Source organism: Elgaria multicarinata, chromosome 10 (assembly GCF_023053635.1).
Source record: "Elgaria multicarinata webbii isolate HBS135686 ecotype San Diego chromosome 10, rElgMul1.1.pri, whole genome shotgun sequence".
NCBI lineage: Eukaryota > Metazoa > Chordata > Lepidosauria > Squamata > Anguidae > Elgaria > Elgaria multicarinata.
In genome coordinates, this window is record NC_086180.1 from 19,748,853 (window position 1) to 19,766,568 (window position 17,716).

The following is a 17,716-nucleotide window of genomic DNA, read 5'->3' on the forward strand; positions in this document are numbered from 1 at the left end:
TCCTTCTTCTTCCCCAGTCTTTAACATCTCAAAAGACATCAATATCAGGTGATAGGAGCCTTTGCCACTGAGAGTGGACAATACTGGGCTACTTGGACTAATTGTCTGGCCTGCTGTAAGGCACCTTCCTATGTTCCCTGGAGGAGATGTTCTCTAGGCATGCTCCAACAAAACTAATGGGACTGTTCTTGTTGACTCTGGGACTTGTGTGGTAATGAAGGCAGAATTTTCCAGAGCTTGGGTGGTCATATGACCTGCTTTACCGAAGACAATCTCATATTTGAAGGGCTGTCACCCTTCATTTGAAGAAGTCCTCTGTTTAAAGGGCTCTCCAGGCCAAGCCCAGTTTAAAGATAATGAACCACAACTGGTTGGGCAGGAATCTTTATGTTGTCCATCAACAGTTAGCAGCACCTGGACAGCAGACTGAGCACAGAGCACCGGGCCACAACTTCCCCACGTTGGTGAGATGTACTGTATTTCTATTTAAATTATAGTTGTCATTTTCTAAATTTGCTTCTATACATATAATTAGCATGTGCCGATTTTATGCAAATATGTGCCACCTCTTTTGGGTGATGTGGTTCCTATTTAAGGGGGAGGAGATGCGTAAGTGGACACCTAGAGCTGAAGGAGTTTGTGGGAAGGAGTAATTGGCATCCAAGGAAAGTGGCAAGGAAACATTTCCTGGGATAAAGCAATCACAGTTTTTTAGCGTTCTTCCTCCTCTTTATTACGTGTAAATATTTGCTGCCCAAAATGGCTAAGAAAGGAAGGTTCTTGCATCCTCAAGATTCTTAGGCCTTAGCTAGATGGGCGAAAACCCGGGGCAAACCCCGGGATTTTCCCTGTGCGTCCACATGACTCACAGGGGATCCCAGGATCAGGGAGGGATGATCCCTCCCTTGCCCCAGGATCTCACCCTCCCCTTTGGGCCTGCTTTTTCCACGGTCCTGGGCTGAGCCCGAGACTGCAGAACGTGTGGCCCGTTGCCTGGTTTGACCCAGCTTGAGAGCTGCGCCCATCAGGGGTGGGGTGGGTGAGCAGAAAAGTAATTAAAATAAAAAAAACCTTACCTGTAGCGCACGAGCGTTGTTGCACTTCTTCCTCTTTAAAAAAAATGGTGGGCGCGAAGCCTCTCCTCCTAAGGTCGTCACGCCTTGCATGTAAACAGAGGAGGGATCTCGCGTTAATCACAACACGAGATCTTCCCTCCTCTGTCGCAGACTATGAGGTAGGTCTAGCTAAGGCCTTATCTGACTCCAAGGCCATATGATAATATCAGGGCTGGAGCAGATTAATTGTTACAGCGACTCCCAAAGAATCCTGGGAGTTGTAGTTTGATGAGAGTTCCAATTTTTTTAGGCATCTCCCTACAGCCCCACATGCAGATCTACTTGTCCCAGAGACAAAACAACTAAAAATGAGGGGGGGGGAATTGATTCACACGGAATGTTTAGCTGATAAGATTTAGCCGCAAACCATAGTCCCCTAGCCCCTTTTTTCAAAATAGCTTCACAAATTCAAATAAATAAATCTAGATCCAAAGAGGATACAAATCTAGCTTCTCTTTGTTATAACGATAGACATCAGGAAGGATGCAGCAATATCTGAAAGAGCTAGATAATATATAGACTTCTCCAGCTGGCATAAGTCTTTAAATTACACCATGAATCTAGTGTACCTGAACACTTGGTTGATTGATGATAAGGAAGAAAGAATCTGTCAGCTCTGAAATATATATTAAAAATGTTTGTGTAATAGCAGTATGCTGGAGGATTGATCCTGAGATCACTGAAGTCAATTCACATCAAAGGGTTTGGGAGCTCTGGTGCTAAAACTGTTATATTAAATTATTCTTCCACCAAAGAAAAATAAGCAAAAGGCTGAATAATATTAGTTGGGTGACAATATTTATTATTTTTTAAACTTTTCATTTATTTAACAGAGTTTTCGATAGTACAGCAATTTAACAAACACACAAATATCAGAAGCGACAGAGCGGTTCAATGTCAACTGACGACTAGCATTAAATATCTACAAAATAAAGACCCCACCCCCTGCCAAATGTTTGCTTTTGTAAGCAATCCATCCCTTGGAAGCAATATTTACCGTATAGGTTTGGATTCTGAGGTGGGGGTTGGTTCCCCTTTTCTTTCCAACCTTGTTGTACCAAATGTTTGGCAGTAAGTGCAGCACTCCAGAACCAAGCTTGTTGAAACCCGTATCAGCTTTTTGGCATGGCATAATATAATTGATTTAAGTAGCTCAATATGCCCTGGGCTATGTGTGTGTGTCCACAATCCAACTTTCATGGAGAACCAAGTTGGATTCGTCTGGATTGCTAGTGATTTCCCTAGACCAGCCTCCGCCAACTTTCTGTTTTTGGAGTCAGAACCTAGTGCCCTCCAGATTTGTTGGACTACAAAACCCAGCATGCACTAATGGGACTTACTCCCAGATATATACACATACCTGGGAGAACATCCCATTGAATGCAGTGGGGCTTACTTCTGAATAGACAGCTCTAGGATTGGGCTGTAAAAGCTTCAAGATCTCAAATTGTTGCTACCAATGTATGGGACAACACTGGTGCCAGAAGTACCAATTCTCTGCAGTTAGAAGGAAACTTCTTTAAAATCTTAATTTGACTGCTCAGTGAAATCTGTAGGGGGTATGAGTTAGTGAAAGTTAAACTGTGTGCCATGTTTTGCCATCTGTTTCGATTCTTTGAAAGAACACAAGAAAACCTCCCAGCTTTCTGTTTCCTTTCTGATTATTTTTTTGTAGAAATAACAAAACAAAACAAAACTAATTCTAACATCTTGTTGATTCATTGAGAACTAAACAGAATAAAATAGGAACATTGTTGCCACCTTTTCCTCTGGCAGTAATCCTATGCCTTTAACTATAGTATAACAGGCAGAAATTAGAGCTGTGTTCGGATCTGAATTCCGAGCTGAAGCTGGCTGATTTGACCTGTACTGGTCTGGAACTGAATTGGGTTGGCTCTGGACCAATTTGGGCTTAGTCGAGTCAAATCAAGTCTGAAGTGCTTCAGAGAACTTTGGGTTGATCCCACCATCACCATTTGAGCAACCTGCTCTCATCATGAGAGCCTGTGTAACTCCTATGGAGTAGATGGTTTAATCCCTTGGGCGGGGCTCTCACTCGGAGGGAGGGCCAGAGAAGAAACAACTAAAAAAGAGAACCAGTTGTTCTGCTGAAAGCTGAATGTTAGACAATTGCTGTTTAATTATGGGCTCTTATCACCTTGTATAAGGTAAATTGAACTGTTAATTGTGTACAGTAGAATTTCATGGGGATGGAGAATCATTTTATTTTTTTTTGCATCCTTGATATTTGTCCTAATTATATTGTTGCAGGGCTAATACTTTGAACTACAATGTTGAGTTACTGATTGGGGATTGTCCTGTGAAATTAAAGTTAAGAAAAATCTCTAAAAGGGACTTCCGAAATACTCAGCGCCTGGAGATACAGAACCACGCGGGACTGGGTTACAAGCAGAAGATCTATATATATTTTTGTTCGCACATAGAAGGACAAGTTGTGGCATGTTTCTGTAAACTGATGTTTACTAAAGACATATTTTGTTCAAGTTATATTTTTTTACAAGTTCATTCTAATTAAGCCCTATAGAACTCACACAATTAGAAGTTATACCTGCAGGTGTCCGCACCTCTTCAAATGACTCATCATTTGAAAAATTCCAACTCACTTGAAAAGCCTGGATGGCTGCAGGTGCTTGTGGTGGCAGGGGGCAGGGGGCTCGCATCACCCAGCCCCCACCAAGCAGCTGCCCTTGCTTGTGCCCCTCCCCCACTGTGTGGATTGGGACCAATTCGGAAGCTCCAAATTAGCCTCTGTAGCGGATAGGGGGAGTCCATGTAGTCCTACCAGAAATTCAACTAGTACAGTTGTCCGTCACTTCAATTCTATGTGAAGAAAATGGCATCAATGAATTTCTGCCTGTCATGCATATACTAAAGATCAGCTTCGGCTGATCCGCCAGCTACAGCCTTTCCTGGACAGGGACAACCTAGCCACAGTAGTGCATGCACTGGTAACTTCCTGATTAGACTACTGCAATGCAATCTACGTGGGGCTGCCCTTGAAGACGACTCGGAAGTTGCAGCTAGTGCAAAATGCAGCAGCTAGACTGCTGGCGGGTACATCTTACAGAGACCATATAACACCGGTCTTAAAGGAACTGCACTGGCTGCCTATACGCTTCCGGTTGGAATTCAAGGTGTTGGTAATGACGTTTAAAGCCCTCAACGGCTTGGGACCTCGATACTTGAGAGAGCGCCTCTCCTTATATATGCCTGCCTGAGACCTTAGATCTGTTGGAGGAGCCCTTCTCTGCATCCCACCAATGCAACCTATACGCTATGATAGGACAAAGGAGGGAGCTTTCTCTGTGGTGGCACCCTGACTGTGGAATGCCCTCCCCTTGGAGGCCTGATTGGCGCCAACGTTGATTTCATTTCAATGCCAAGTAAAAACATCGCTTTTTAACAAAGCCTTTGATGGTTAAACTCACTGGCACATTGTTTTAACTGTTTTTCTGCTTTAAATTATATATTGTTTTAACTTGGATCATGGTTTAATTAGTTTTTAACTGGGCATATTTATTGTTTTATACTGTATGTTTTTATCTGTATGCCGCTCTGAGATCGTAATGATATAGGGCGGGATATAAATGTTTTAAATAAATAAATTATTATTATTATTATTATTATTATTATTATTGAGGGAGAGGGCCTTCTCAATGGTGCCCCCCCCAATTATGGAATGATCTCCCTGACACGGCCTGCCTGACGCCAACATTGTTATCTTTTCAGCACCAGTTCAAGACTTTTCTCTTCTCTCAGGCATTTAATAGCATATGCTGAGTTTGTAATTGTCCCCAGATCTGCTGAGAATTCATAGTTGTTTTATTTAAATGCTTTTATGGTTTTTAAATTTTGTGCTTTCATGGTTTTAAATTTTGTATATTGATTTTTAATGTTCAATGTTTTAATCTTTGTAAACCGCCCAGAGAGCTTCGGCTATGTGGCGGTATATACTACTACTAGTAGTAGTAGTAGTAGTAATAATAGCAGCAGCAGCAATGGGGTAGCTGACTTGGCAAACACTCACACTTTCCTCAATCTAAAAAAACCCTGCGATAATGGTTTGAAAGCACAACAGAAACCCTGGAGGATGACAACATCCTGTAAAAGACCCAACAAACTACCCTGATCGTGCAATCATGAGTGCACAATTAAGGCCTCATGTAGAAACGCTCTAAATTAGTGAACACGGATTTTACTATTAAGGTTGACTGCAGGAGATGGTGCAGGGGAATCCAGTTCTTCTTCTGTGCTTTTAAGAGTAGCTTGATCTGCACACATGATCATGTGGACCTTTTCACAGTAGGTACATAATAAGCATAATCACCTGCTAATAGAGCTTCGGCTATGGGGCGGTATATAAATGTAATAAATAAATAAATAAATAAACAATGTCTGCAAAACCAGCTGCTGTTAAAGGCACAATAGCCAGTTGAAAAGTTGGCAGCCTTAATTAGAAACCTTCATTCTAAACTGGCAGTTTACTATAATGAGCTAATTATGACATAGAAACCTCAGGACAGTTGTTCACTAAAAATGAACTGCGCTGCTATTTCCTAATTCAGGCCAGGTTACAGCTAATGCTCCCAAATGGAAAGGCAATACCTGTTACATTAATTCCCTGAGTAATCTGATTCTCCACCAATGAATCTTTAATTACCTTTTATATTAAAAGCCAAGATTTTTTATTTTATCCCTCAACCCTTCTCCTTCCCAAATATCAACAAACTCATTAACTGAATGGAGGAGACTGCAATAAACATTTGAAAAGAAGCAGTCAGTAGAAAAGCAGTATTATGAAATTGAATTATTATTGGTATTCAAAGGACGCTGTAAAAATGCAACACAGGCTTAATTGTTTCCAAAGGAATGTTGAACAAACAAAGTGAATGCCTATGACATATAAGCAAGCAAGCAGATGTGATAAGAGAACTGTGTTGTTTTTCAAGACACAGGGCATGTGATGAGGACTAGAACTGTGCCAGGAGGGGGTGGGAAATCTCTCTTGGTCCAAGTCCAAATTAAATTTCAGGGAAGCTCTCAGGGGATGCATTCCAGTGGTAGGCAAAGGGGGTGGGAATGAAGCTGAAAAGGGTGGGGCCAAAATTATATAAGTGTGAGAGCCAGTGTGATATGAGAGCCAGTGTGGTGTAGTGGCTAAGGTGTTGGACTGGGAGTTGGGAGATCTGGGTTCTAGTCCCCACTCGCCCATGGAAACCCACTCGGGGACTTTGGGCCAGTCACAGGCCATGGCTAGACCAGGCCTATATCCCGGGATTGTCCTGGTATCATCCCTGTGCATCCAAATGACACACAGGGGATCCCGGGAGCAGGCAGGGATGACCCCTCCATTTGCCTGGGATAATCCTTAGGTCTAGCTAAGGCCACAGACTCTCAGGCCAACCTACCTCACAAGGTTGCTGTTGTGAGGATAAAATGGAGAGGAGGAGGATTAAGTACACTGCTTTGGGTTCCTTGGAAGAAAAAAGGCAGGATATAAATGCAATTATTATTATTATTATTATTATTATTATTATTATTATTATTAATAATAATATATTTAAACCTTTGTATATCCCTATATCACTGGGATCCCAGAGCAGCATACAGATAAAATCAGAATATGTAAAATAATAAATAATATACACAAATAGTATTTTTAATAATAATAATAATAATAATAATAATAATAATAATAACAACAACAACAACAACAACAACAACAACTTTGTATCCCACCCTGTATCACTGAGATCTCAGGGCAGCATAGAGATAAAATCAGAACAATGTAAAATAAATAATATACAGAACTAATAATCATAATCAGTATAATGCACATTAAAGCTCTTGCTGCTATTAAGGCATTTCAGTCTTTTGGAAGGGGGAAAATACTGCACAACTGCTGGAAAAAGCACCAAACTGCTGTCAGTTAGGAAAAGGGGGTGGAGTCAGGGAAAGGGGGAATGGCCATATGGGAATTCTGTTGAGTTGCACTGGGACCCCAGAGTTTGCTTCCAGGACTGAGGTTCTTCTGTGATGGTCCTGACAAGAATTGCCATTCATATCTTTACCCTTGCATCAATAGGGCATTTAAGGCCCCCATTTGCACAGGTGGGAGGGAAAGGTGCGATTTCTGGAGGGGCTGGAAACTGCGTATTTCTCTCCCCCCTGCACGCTAATGGACCCTCTGGAATTCACACATTTCTCTGTTTCGCGCCAATAGCAGCTGCTGTTAGCACGGAGGGGGAAAAGGGCAGGTGATTGCCGAGCGTTCCCGGGGGGCTTGCAGTTGGGTCCATGAGGGCCAGATGCAGGTGTGTGTGTGCGCTGCTCTAGCAGACCAAACCAGATGCTTATGACATTCCTAATTACAGCATAAAGTCTCTCACAACAGCTCAGAATCCTCCTGTCCTGGGAAGTGAGGTGGCACTAGAGATCTCAGGAATATTACTTCTGGCTCTTGGAAAAAAACTTTTCAGATATTTACACAGCATTTAAAAATCAACAGGATACCCCTTTTAAAGTTTTGTTTACTAAATGTACATCAAAAAATATGCTAAATCAGATCTTGATTGAATTGGGGGGAAAAAAAGAAGAGATTTGCCAGTCAATTCTCTCCCACCCACCCCCGGTCAGTGAATCTACATCATTGCCTTGACCATTTACAATCAAATCGTTATCGAAAGGTCCTATGCAGGTATGCATTCCAAATAAAAACATAGGAGAATCAGAAGATCCATATGCATGTGCCTGGACCTTAAGATCATCTTCAAGAGGTCCTTGTCCAGGAGCCTCTGGCAAGGGAAGTGAGGTGGGTAGCTACCAGGAAGAGGGCCTTTTCTGCTGTGGCACCCCAGTTGTGGAATGAGCTTCCTAGAGAGATTTACATGGCACCTATGTTGTACTCCTTTAGGCACCAGGAGAAGACTGTTTTATTTACCCAGTAGTTTAGCATTCTTGTCTTTTAGCTCTGCTATTTTAAATCTGTAATTTTAATCTCTGCATTGCTGCTAGGTTTTATTCAGGTGGTGCTTTTATATTGTAGTTTTAAGCGTTTTTTATTTTATTTTGTTTTGTGCTGTGCCTTGATGTTTAAATTTTTTTAACTGTCCAGAAAGCTTTGGCTGTTTTGGCAGTATAGAAATGTAATAAATAAATAAATAAATAAATAAATAAATAAATAGTCTGATTCTCCTTGTTTTTAACTCCCAAGAGTTTTAATTAATGTGGTTTAACACATGCATTTAATTAATGTGGTTTAACACATGAGATTTATTTTACAGCTTTTCTTTTGGAACGCTAGCATTCCTAATGCATCGTAATTCCTTCTGGATGGATTCCTAACCTCCCCAAAATGTCTAGTAGTTGCTTAAGAATAATTTTCAAACCATATTGAGTTCCGGAAATCTTTGGCACTTCAAGGGTGCTGCTAATTAACATCCATCTGGCTATATAGCAATTTATTCTCAATAATAAATTGTGAGATGGATTAGGAACTATTAAGGAACACACAGCCATAGTTAAAACCACAAACTATGAATGCTTGCATCGTGTATTTCAGATCAAGTTACTGTGCTGGTGAATTTAGGATGCAGTTAGGGATAGGCGTCCATAAGGCTGCTCATTCCCAAAATGAATTGGGTTCTTTCAAGTCTTAAGAACATCAGAGCCGTACTGGATCAGACTAAGGTCCATCTAGTTAGGCATTCTGTTCACACAGTGCCCGACAAGCTGCCCATGGGAAAACCACAAGCAGGACCATCCATGATCCTCAGCAACTGGTGCACACAGGCTTACTGCCTTGGATACTGGAGGTAGCCCATGAACATCAGGGCTAGTAGCCATTGATAGCCTTCTCCTCCAGGAATTTATCCAACCCAGGAATTCATTGTAACACTCTGCGGTTGCACTAACTGAGAATCATGACATCTGATAAGGTCAACTTTATTTAAAGAGAAAGAGGGCTTTAAAGAAGGCTTGAGCAATCAAACACATAAGTGAGCATTTTCTTGGGGAATTAAGCAAGCTGGAGAGAAAACTGAAAAGAAGCAGTACTGAAAATGAAGTAAATGATGAAGCTTGCTGGAACAAAATATTAGAAAGAAAAGGTCAAACTGGAATGAAATATTCTTTGGAAAATAGCACAATGTAACCTGACAAGTTGAATTTATGGTTAGGACCACTGGAAGCTGCCTTATACAGAGTCAGATCATTGGCTCATCTAGTCTTGTATTGCCGACACTGACTGGCAGCAATGGCTCTCCATTGAACCAGCAATGGTTTTCAGGCAGCTGTTTTTCCTATCTCTACCAGGAGATGCTGGAACCTCCTGCATGCAAAGCATGGGGAGTTGTCATTTCTAATTGCCAAGAATCATTCAGGGACAAACTAGAGTTTAAAGACATCTTTGTGTTTAACATGCAAATAGCCAGCAGAGGCTGGTGGCTCTGATTTCAGTGGGGCTCTGAATACCAGATTCCATTCTGGGTTTTACTCAGGACCAGCTCTAAAGGAGCTATCCAAAGTGATGAAACCCTACTTTGATTGGCAGTGGGTTTCAAGACATTCATTTTTCTTACCACTCCTGTCATCTAATCCCGTTCATTAGAGTTGTGCTGCTGTTGTACCATGTTAAGTTTCAGCTAGGGACGAGTGAGAAATTAGTTTCAGTTCATTTCTTATTTTGAACAGAATTTACCCAGTTTGCACCTCCCAGAACCAAATGCACACATGAAGCCCACCTGTGGTCTGAAGGCCACCGATTTCTGAGCTTGGGACGTGATTCACACAAGAACGAAAATAGGTTTCAGCAATGTGCACATCTGGAAAATGTACATGAAAAAGTGCTTACATTTGAAAAAATGCACAAAGTCATGCAAAATGGGTGGTAAAGGTGTGCATTTCAAGAAATGCACACAATTGGTGTACACTTTGGGGAAAATGTTCACAAAAACGCACATGGATTTTTCATGCAGAAACCCTTCCAAATGTGATATGGAGATAAGTCAGAAAGAGCTTTGAGATGGAAATTGGAGAAAGCTCATGATTTGTTGCTTTACAACCCCCTACATTCTTCTCCTAAGATATTTGCGGTTTTACCATGTAAAGCAATCATCTGGTTATCTCATCTACCCATGACGTAGGGGAAATTATATACACACACTCGCAGCACATTTCATTAGGTTGTGCAACCAGGGACTTTTTTTTTAAAGGTGAACTTTTATTGAATACTCAATCATAAGGGACATTATTTTTATTCATTTATTTATAAACCACTGTAGACACTGATGCTCTACTCTACATTCGGCTTGCAGGACTGTGGGAGGGGTGGGGGAATGGACACTGGCTGGTGGAGGGGCATACGAGGCAATATTAGCCTTTGGGTCCCTCCTCCTGGTCTCTTTGAAGTATGGCTCATGGCAGAGAGACTCTGAGCAAAGCGATTCCTTTTTGCTCCTGCTGTTGGGAGCAACTACGGGCTGTCAGGGGCGGCAGCAGTAGAACAGCTGGAGGATTGTTCTCATTGCATCTGGATCCCTCTCTGGATCCCTACTCAATGCTCCCCTAAATTTGGTGATCATTGCCTAAGGCATTAGGATGTGCCTGGGCACACCTGGCATACCCCTTGCGCATGCCAATGCACGCACACACACACAGTGTCTGGGCACACCTGGCACACCCTTTGTGCATGCCTATGAACACACACACACACACACACACACACTGTGCCTGGGCACACCTGGCACACCCCTTGCACATGCCAATGCACGCACACACACTCACACACACACACACTGTGCCTGGGCACACCTGGCACACCCCTTGCTCATGCCTATGCACGCACGCACGTGCACGCGCGCGCACACACACACTGTGCACTGTGGCTGCTAAAAGATCAGATCCCTGTTAGAATCCACCAGTGATTCAACACACTCATTCAATTGGTAACTCATTTCTAGTATAACTAATAAGCAATGATTGACTTGCCCTGCTGAATTTTGATCAATTGCTATTCCCCTGGAATCTCTGCTGGGACTATAATTAATGTTATTCTCTTGTAGCTGGCTGCATTTCTTTTTTAAATGTACGTATGAGTGCGTTTGCCATGTAATTAGTGTTGGGTTAAAGATGATGGTATAGCACTGAGACCCCAATGACAGACCTTTTCTGGGACCCCAAAGTCCATTGAACATGGAGAAGTTGGTGCCTTTTCCCTTTCACCTTTTGGCTATTGGAGAAAATACATGTATTTGTGACATGTTGTTGATGAGGCATTGTGGGAGTCACTTTAATCTCATCTGTGCTTTCAACTCCCATGTATGAACCCAGCATAACAGAGACTTGCTGAGGAAATTGATTGTAATTCAACCGTGTGAAATAAGCATGTTTGATGTATTCCATGTAGAGTTAAATGTGGATTGTTAATAATCCTTCAGAAACAGATTGTCTGCTTTATTTTCCATCTCAGCAGATGCTGTTTTCTATCTGAGCTCCAGATTAAGTGTGGCAGAGTGATAGCATCTTCCAGCTAAGTAAGAATTGAAAAAAAACATGGAGTCCCCCCTTTCCCCTAATGTGAGTGTTAGTGCAGTCAGACTGTGTGGGAAATGGACCATAGCCCATTGTCAGTGTTAGCAACAAAGCATCCATGAAAACCTTAGCATGAAAAAAGTTTTTTCTTATGCTGATCTCTTGCCTTGATCCCACTACAGCCTTCCTTCAAATCAATAGTATGCATTTTCAGAAAAGTGCAAAGGGCTGAAGTTTTGCAGGGTGGCCTTACCATTAGAGAGGGTGAGGTGGTTGCCTCAGGCAGCTGATTTAGTGTGCCATGAAAGGGCAGCAAATGGCTCAATATTTATTTATTTATTTATTTATTTATTTATTTATTTATTTATTTATTTATTTAGACTACCAGGAAGGGGGAGAGGTGCTTGTCTCAGCTGATGCAGTGTCCTGGGTTGGCTGCAATAGACTCTGGCCAGATCTACACCAAGCAGGATATAGTGGTATGGAAGCGATATATGGTCTGTGTCAATGGGCCCCAAGAGTTGTCAGTGCACTTCAATACCACTATAAAGCAGTAGTGTGGCTCCTGCCTCTCATATACCGCTTTCATACTGCTATAGGAGAGACTGAAAGAACTGGGCATGTTTAGCCTGGAGAAGAGAAGATTGAGGGGAGACATGATAGCACTCTTCAAATACTTAAGAGGATGTCACACAGAGGAGGGCCAGGATCTCTTCTCGATCCTCCCAGAGTGCAGGACATGGAATAACGGGCTCAAGTTAAAGGAAGCCAGATTCCAGCTGGGCATCAGGAAAAACTTCCTGACTGTTAGAGCAGTACGACAATGGAACCAGTTACCTAGGGAGGTTGTGGGCTCTCCCACACTAGAGGCATTCAAGAGGCAGCTGGACAACCATCTGTCAGGGATGCTTTAGGGTGGATTCCTGCATTGAGCAGGGGGTTGGACTCTATGGCCTTGTAGGCCCCTTCCAATTCTGCTATTCTATGATTCTGTGATATTGTGCTTGGTGTAGATCTTGCCTCTGAGTGAAGGGACAAATCAAGAGGCAAGGTAATGAAACCGGCAGAGGTCAAAGTACAGCCAAGCAGTCAGATATCAGGCTAAGACAGGAGTAGTCAAGGGAGCAGACAGAGGTCAAAACAAAGTTAGGCAGTCAGCTACGTAACACATACAGAAGCAGAGTCAAGAAGGAGTCCACGAGTCAATTACATGGAGCGTCAATCACAGGACAAGGTAGAAGTCACAGGAGCTGGTGGAACGGCATTGTTTTTAGCACTGGCTATACAGCCACTGAAGACTTTTAATACCAAAGCCTGAGTCTGGGCCCTATTCATGAGTTGCTTTCTCCTGAGGAGTCCTTCCTTGCAGTTAGCACTTCTTTTTCTTACAGGAGTCCTGCTAATAAGGTGACAGTGCTGTCTGGGACAGGGAGGGTGATCTCCCAGCCTCTGTTTCTGAAGCAGAGCTCCCTTCTTCCTGTGGGGTTGGACCCATGATCTTCTCTCCCAAGGGCCCAGGCTCCCCCAAGTCTTCTGATATAAATGGTTCAGTGGCATCATCTGTCTTTGGTCCGCTTTCATACAGTATCCTGCTTGGTGTCTCCCAGCTTGGCAGATGGAAGTTTTGCCATTTGCTCTAGAGGTGTTTTTAGACAAGCTAATAAGCTTTATTTGGTGACCACTTTTATCCTGCCTGGTAGCAGGAGAGGCTGCAAAAATGGTCATGGGGGTAGGGTGACCATATGGAAAGGAGGACAGGGCTCCTGTATCTTTAACACGTGTATAGAAAAGGCAAGTTCACCAGGTGTCGTTTGTATGCATGCAGCACCTGGTGAAATTTCCTCTTCATCAGGGCAGTTGAAGCTGCAGGAGCCCTGGGATGAAGAGGAGATTTTCAAAGTGTCATGAAGCCTCCCTGAGCATGTTTCCAAATAAAACTTTGGAGTTGGGTAAAAAGAACAGTAAACCCAGGAAAACCCAGGTGTGCGTTGCGAAGGATACCCAGCTGGTCATAAAATGTGCGAGTCTATTTGTGGAGGAAGGGGCGTGCTCTTTCCCCATTCTGAGTTATCCTACAAGATTTTCAACCGCATAATTGGATGTGACAAGCAAGGTGTTGTCATGGTTGATGTTGCTGGAAAAAGAAAGATGAAAGTCTGTTCAGGTCTGTTTCTGTATTCCTCTCAATATAATTATACTAATGGAATCTGTTGCTCTTATTTAGCCCTAATAATTATTCTAATGAAACATCTTGCTCTTTCCCTCTATGAAGTGCCGACATTTGAACTAGACACTTTAACAGAAGTTTGATCTGCAGCAATTAGCAGAAATCATGTTTATCTCCGTACTGTGAAAAATAATAATAATCAGCTGCTGATTTTTGCTTACCAACCTACCCGCCCCCTTAAAGGCAGCCAGGCTCTTGGGAAGCATCATTTTACTGTAAGGCTTGGCTCCCATTGTTGGTTTCAGATGCAAAATGGGTCGCGTGGTGTCTTTAACAGATCCAGCATTTGTTTTTTGAACCACACAGTGACATGCAAGCTTTTGTTGCATCCCATGCTTTGACTGATGAAGAACTCTGTGTAAGTCATAAGCACACACACATTTGTACCGACAGATGTGGTCCACTGTCAAGTGTTAACTATTTTATATCCCATTCATTAACATGAAAATGTCTATGAGTTTTTCTACACGAGGCAGGTATTGTGCGCTTGTCATTCCATACTCATGGTTGTTTACAGGTTCTTTAGAAGATGTTCTGACCCTGCAGTTTCCTTCTGTTTTTTAAAAGAGGATGTGGGGTGAGGTTAATCATAGAATAGCAGAGTTGGAAGGGGCCTACAAGGCCATTGAGTGGGAAAGATGGGGTATTATTTCTGAAAGTCAAAGAATGTTTCCCCCCCTACTTGTATAATTTTATTATTCCACGAAAGCGCACTACTACCTAGGGTTATGTAGAAGAAAACATAACAGGAAAAGCTCTTTGTGGATCTCATTTCTGCAATGAAATCAAAACAGCCTCATGTAGAAAAGTTCCACATCAAATTGTTAGACTGAGAGATTAGTTTTTGATTGTGCTTCCATGAAATTCCTAAGCATACTTATTTGACAACAAATTCCACTTATTCCAATGGCATTTATTTAAAGCAAAGCATGTTTAGTTAAAAAGCTTATGGGAGCTATCTCATATTTTATTTATTTTACATTTATATCCTGCCTTTTTTCCTCCAAGGAACCCAAGACCGGTGTACATAATCCTCCTCCTCTCCTTTTCATCCTCAGAACAACCCTGTGACGTAGGTTTGGCTGAGAGTCAGTGACTGGCCCCAAATCACCCAGTGAGCTTCCATGGCCAACTGGGGACTAGAACTCGGATCTCCTGACTCTGAGTCCAACCAGTGCACCACTCTGATCCATTTAGATTCCTGAGCACAAAATATCTGTGTATCATATCCGTACATGGGCATCAATATACATGAATCATGACTTACCCATGAAATAATAAATCTACAATGTATACATGGATGCTCGTAATCGCTAATATTATAATGTGTATTTTGTAATCTGTTTCAGCCTAGTTAATGCACAGATTTAAACTATGGAATTTGCTAGGCACAGCCCCTGCCACAGTGCATTCCTATAGTCCCCTGAGGGAGGGGTCTGTCTATTCTATTTCCCATAGAGGGGCAGCTCTATAACTCTGTCTCTCAAATTACACCCTGCCAGCTTCAAATTGTATCACCTGCAAAGCCATGCACTGGTTAGGGATGTTTGCCATCTAGTGACTGAAGGCAGTACTGCGGGCTTCAAACACATGGACACATTTAAGTTATTAATTAGAATTAATTACTGTGTTTAAAAACCAAATGACCCCAAGGTGCATGACCTTAGTATCCCCTTAGTATGTATGCTAGGTTTCAAGTGTCTCGGCTTCATGGTCTTGGAGCTATGACACCCTTCCCTTCTTTTATTCTAGAAGAGGGAGAGGAGGAGTCATTAGACATATTTGCCTCCACCTGCAGTCTGAAAGGATACAGCCCAGACACAGGTTTAACACCTTATTGTGCACCAGAACTAAGAAGACATTTATTTTTGCATTTAAGTGGCGAATATCTCTTCCCGCATCTATGGAACATGCTCAAAATGATAGCTCTCATCTGACCTACTTTCCTAGCTTTCTGACTATTTCATCTGTTCCTCCCACCTACTGCTTCCCCATCTGCTAGGCATTTTTAGATCAGAGGAGCTTCCTTGAACACTGCTAAATGTCAGGTAGACTGCATAAAGGCCTGCGTCCACTTTTAAGTTCGTGAAAGGGCATGGCTGTTATTTTTTTTAAAAAAGGACTCCATTCTGTTCTTTGTGTAGATCTTCCAGGGATAAAAGAGAAAGCAATGACTAGAAATTGTAATAATTCACAGCCTTGATAGCATCATGGATTGTTAAATATGGCATCTAATGTGGAACCTGGTAGCTTGGTAGGAAGCAATTTTGGAGAATTGTATGAGTGTCCTGTCACTTGACACATGAGCCATCATTGCATGATGCCACCAGGAAATATTCAGGTTGCCCTGACTTTAGGAGAAACTTTGTGATGGTAAGAGCAGTTTGACAGTGGAACGGACTCCCTCTGGAGGTGGTGAGCTCTTCTTTCCAACAGCAGAGGTTGGACGGCCATATGTCAGGGATCCTGTAGTTGCAAGATTCCTGCATGAGGGGGGACTAGATGACCTCTAAGGTCTTTTCCAACTCTAAAATTCTATGATACTATGACTTGCCGCTTCAGCAGCATGTGCTCAGGAAATCCACTCCCAGCTCATATTGTATTTTGTGTGGATTGGGTTTTAGCATGGCACCACAATTCATCATAATTGGGCATTTGCAGGAGCATGTTTAATCTGGACAGAGCACTCTGTATGTCTATCCATGCCATTCACATCTATGCTGCTGGAGCTAAAACAAGGTGATGGAATTGGTCCCTAACTTTCTAGGAATTGCAGAGAGGTACTGGCTGAGATTTCCAATAGTTAATGGTGAGGTCCTTTTTCACTTACCATAGCTTTCAGCCACGTCCTATTGCCCACAATCCATTGCCCATTTTGGAGGAAAGGGATCTCTGAATAAACTGAAGGCTTATATAGCCAGAGCTTTCTGAGCCCCACCCAGGGCTCATTACAGACGCTCTGGCAAAAGTCCTATTGGGAGGACAGTCCTGCTCCCAAGGAGTCTCCTTCTCAGAGGAGCACTATTGACCTGCTTCTTGAGGTGGCAATGATTTTGGAGGCTAGATGGTTGCTCAACCTCTGCCTCAAAGGTGGAACTTTCCTCCTCCTGCAGGAATGCACCTGCATTTATCTCCTCTGAGGGTCCAGGCTCCCCCAGATCTCCTGACATAGGTGGCTCGGGCTCTTTTGAATTGTCTGTCTCTGGGAACTCTAGCTCTTCCAGCAGGGGCATGACAGGGTTAGGGACAAACGTATGTTGCCCATTCCCATCTATGGTACACACTTACATTGGGTCTGTACCAGGGGTGGGTACTTTCTGACTCTGCAGGTGTTGTTGGACTGCAACTCGCATTAGCCCTAGCCAGAATAGCCAATGGTGAGAATGATGGGCCCAACAACATCTGGAGGACCACATGCTGCCCCTCCCTGGTCTATATCCAGCTAATCATCATGGCTCCTCCTAGAGAATTCTGGGAATTGTAGTTTGTGGTCGTGGTGTCTAGAAGTCTCTATTAAGAGATCTCATTCCCTGTACCATAAGAACATAAGAAGAGCCATGATGGATCAGACCAAGGACCAATCTAGTCCAGCATTTTGTTTACACAGTGGCCAACCAGTTGTTAACCAGGAACCCACAAGCAGGACACAGGTGCAACAGCTCCCTCCCATGTTCCCCAGCAACTGGTGCACATAGGCATACTGATAGCACATAGCGATCAGGACTAGTACCACTTAAAGTTGGTTCCTAGAGTTATTCAAAGAAAGGGCATGACTCTGAAACCAGCTCAGGTCTGTGTGTAGATATGTTCCTCTTCTGTGTAT